Here is a 3,080-nt window from a genome sequence, read left to right on the forward strand (position 1 = left end):
CAGAATGGAAATCGGAAACGGAAAATTCAGATCAATTCCCAGCCCAAGGTTGAACGGTTTGCAAAATCCACGGTTTTGTTTTCACTTTGGTTGGGTGTATATTAGGGCTGTGAATCTTTGGGTGTCCCACGATTCGATTCAATATCGATTCTTGCGGTCACAATTCGATTCAAAATTGATTTTTTTTTCAATTCAACACGATTCTCGATTCAAAAACGATTTTTTTTTTCCCGATTCAAAACGATTCTCTATTCATTCAATACATAGTATTTCAGCAGGATCTACCCCAGTCTGCTGACATGCAAGCAGAGTAGTAGATTTTTGTAAAAAGCTTTTATAATTGTAAAGGACAATGTTTTATCAACTGATTGCAATAATGTAAATTTGTTTTAACTATTAAATGAACCAAAAATATGACTTATTTTATCTTTGTGAAAATATTGGACACTGTGTGTTGTCAAGCTTATGAGATGTGATGCAAGTGTAAGCCACTGTGACACTATTGTTCATTTTTATTTGATTTTTTATTATAAATGTCTAATGATAATGTCAATGAAGGATTTTGAATCACTGCTATGTTGAAATTGTAACTAATATTGATACTGTTGTTGATAATATTCATTTTTGTTTCACTACTTTTGGTTTGTTCTGTGTCGTGTTTGTCTCCTCTCAATTGCTCTGTTTATTGCAGTTCTGAGTGTTGCTGGGTCGGGTTTGGTTTTGGAATTGTATTGCATTGTTTTGGTATTGCTGTGTATTGTTTTGTTGGATTTATTAATTAAAAAAATAATAATAAAATACATCCACACAAAAAAAAAATATCTAAATATCGATTTTAAAAAAATGAGAATCGATTCGCACAACGTGAGAATCACGATTCAAATTCGAATACATTTTTTCCCACACCCCTAATATATATTATGTTAAAGTTAAAGTTCCAATGATTGTCACACACACACTAGGTGTGGTGAAATTTGTCCTCTGCATTTGACCCATCCCCTTGTTCACCCCCTGGGAGGTGAGGAGAGCAGTAGGCAGCAGCGGTGGCCGCGCCCGGGAAATAATGATATTTACCGCCTGAACAGGGACTTGAACCCTGGACCCTCAGATTAAAAGTCTGATGCTCTACCGACTGAGCTATCCAGGCTCTGTGTTCTTTTTAACACCCCAGAATACCATACATCCCAATATTCCACTATTACGTTTATCAATCATGTCATGTATACGTTACGAAGCAGTCGACATTTTGTTTGTCGTGCAGTATAGATCTTGCATGCACTTGTGTCTCAGCTGGATACTTGACAAGGCCGTCACTAATGTTTGAGGTAAGGTTTTGTGCTGTTGAAACTCTAAGGAAGGATTGCAGCAGGTGCTCATCTGTGAGATTTTAAAAATAATATACACGTCATTGCACATGTAAGATATCTCTATATCGATGGGCAGAGGTGTTATGTTCCAGTCATCTGCTATTGTTTTCTGGCTGGGACAAATGTGCCGAACAGCTGGTGAATTACTTTTTATGTGAACAGACATCTTTTTTTAAACTCCACTCGTGTAGATGGACATTTTTTTTTATCGCTGGTGTAGAGGAACTGTGTTCTTTTAAAAGTACTAGTCGTTCATTTAATGTATCCTGATAAAGAATGGGTACCGTTTACGTTTTTAACCGATACTCATACCAAAACGGTACTTGAGAAAACTATGCTAGTGCTTAAACGGTGCCTGAACCGTTACTTAAAAAGGGTCATACTTTTTTGGTTCTAGATTTAAAACACTTCCTTGTGGTTTTCATAACATGTAATCTTTTTTTTTTTTCCAAGATGGCGCCGCTGTAGTGGCTGCTGGTGGCAGGAGCTCTGTGATCTTGTGTCATCCTTTTGTGTTCCTGATGTTTCCCTCTTGGTTCCATGCGGTTTTAGCTTGCCTTTTGGTTCGGGACCCTTTGGGGACTGTGTGACAAAAGGGTGGCACTTTCGTGACTTCTGCAGTGCTTTTTTGTGGGCTTCTGGATCTGCCTGCCGGGAGCCTTTTGGCCGTGGGGACCAGCTGATGGGTGCCTGCCAAACCGGAGTCCATTTGTAGAGACTGGAGGAGAGGAGATGCGGATGAAGAGACTGGCGCTGGGCACGGGGACGGACGGGCTTCACGGTGTCTTGGCTGAATGAGCGTGTATCGGACGCCTCGGTCTCTTTGGACGCATCCTTGCTCATCAATGCGGACTGGACACTGGCAGAGAGTTGGTGGGCGGCCGAGGGTTGAGTCGGCTCTCTTGTTTGCTTTGGTTGGGTCTGCTCCTGTCTCTGGCCGTGCTACCTCCACCCCATCAGACGATGGCGTGGGCACACAGTGTGTGTGGGTGTTGAGTGATGTTTTTGTGTGGTTGCCTGTCAATGCCATGTGTGCACAATGTATATTATTGGTTGATTATTTTTTATTTTTTTCTGTTTTACTTATGTGGCTGTGTGTAAAAGTGGCACTGCTGGAGTGGCAGCTGGTTGCATCAACTCTGCTCTTTTAATGTCTTCAATGTCCTTTGTGTTCTTTGATGTTTCCCTATCACACACATGTTTATGTATGCTATGGCTATGAGGTTTTTTTCTAAACAACTTGCACTGAGCCTAGTCTATAAAATATGCTACACCTCCCTGATACCGAAGTACATGTCAAACTACTTCCTTAACGTAAATGACCGCCATAACCACAACACCAGGGGGTGCTCCACTAACCACGTTAAACCCAGATTCCGAACTAACAAAGGTCTTAACTCATTCTCTTTCTATGCCACATCAATGTGGAATGCGCTCCCAACAGGTATAAAAGAAAGGGCATCTCTATCCTCCTTCAAAACCGCAATAAAAGTTCACCTCCAGGCAGCTACAACCCTAAACTAACACCCTCCCCGGATTGCTAATAATCAAATGTAAACAATCAAATGCAGATACTTTTTCTTTTTCTCATGCCTTCTGATCTCTCTCTCTCTCTCTCTCTCTCTCTCTGCTCTCTCTCTCTCTCTCTCTCTCTCTCTCTCTCTCTCTCTCTCTCTCTCTCTCTCTCTCTCTCTCTCTCTATGTCCACTACTT

The 3,080-nt window shown here is 41.1% G+C and overlaps 1 non-coding gene across 1 annotated transcript; it reads right to left on the reverse strand.

Annotated features, from left to right (window-relative positions):
- Positions 1-1,074: 1,074 nt before the first annotated feature.
- On the reverse strand, positions 1,075-1,147 carry trnak-uuu (transfer RNA lysine (anticodon UUU)). Its single transcript has one exon. It is a non-coding gene; the product is annotated as a tRNA-Lys (tRNA).
- Between the last annotated feature and the right edge of the window lie 1,933 nt (positions 1,148-3,080).

The sequence above is a fragment of the Entelurus aequoreus genome, linkage group LG01 (assembly GCF_033978785.1).
Source record: "Entelurus aequoreus isolate RoL-2023_Sb linkage group LG01, RoL_Eaeq_v1.1, whole genome shotgun sequence".
Taxonomy (NCBI): domain Eukaryota; kingdom Metazoa; phylum Chordata; class Actinopteri; order Syngnathiformes; family Syngnathidae; genus Entelurus; species Entelurus aequoreus.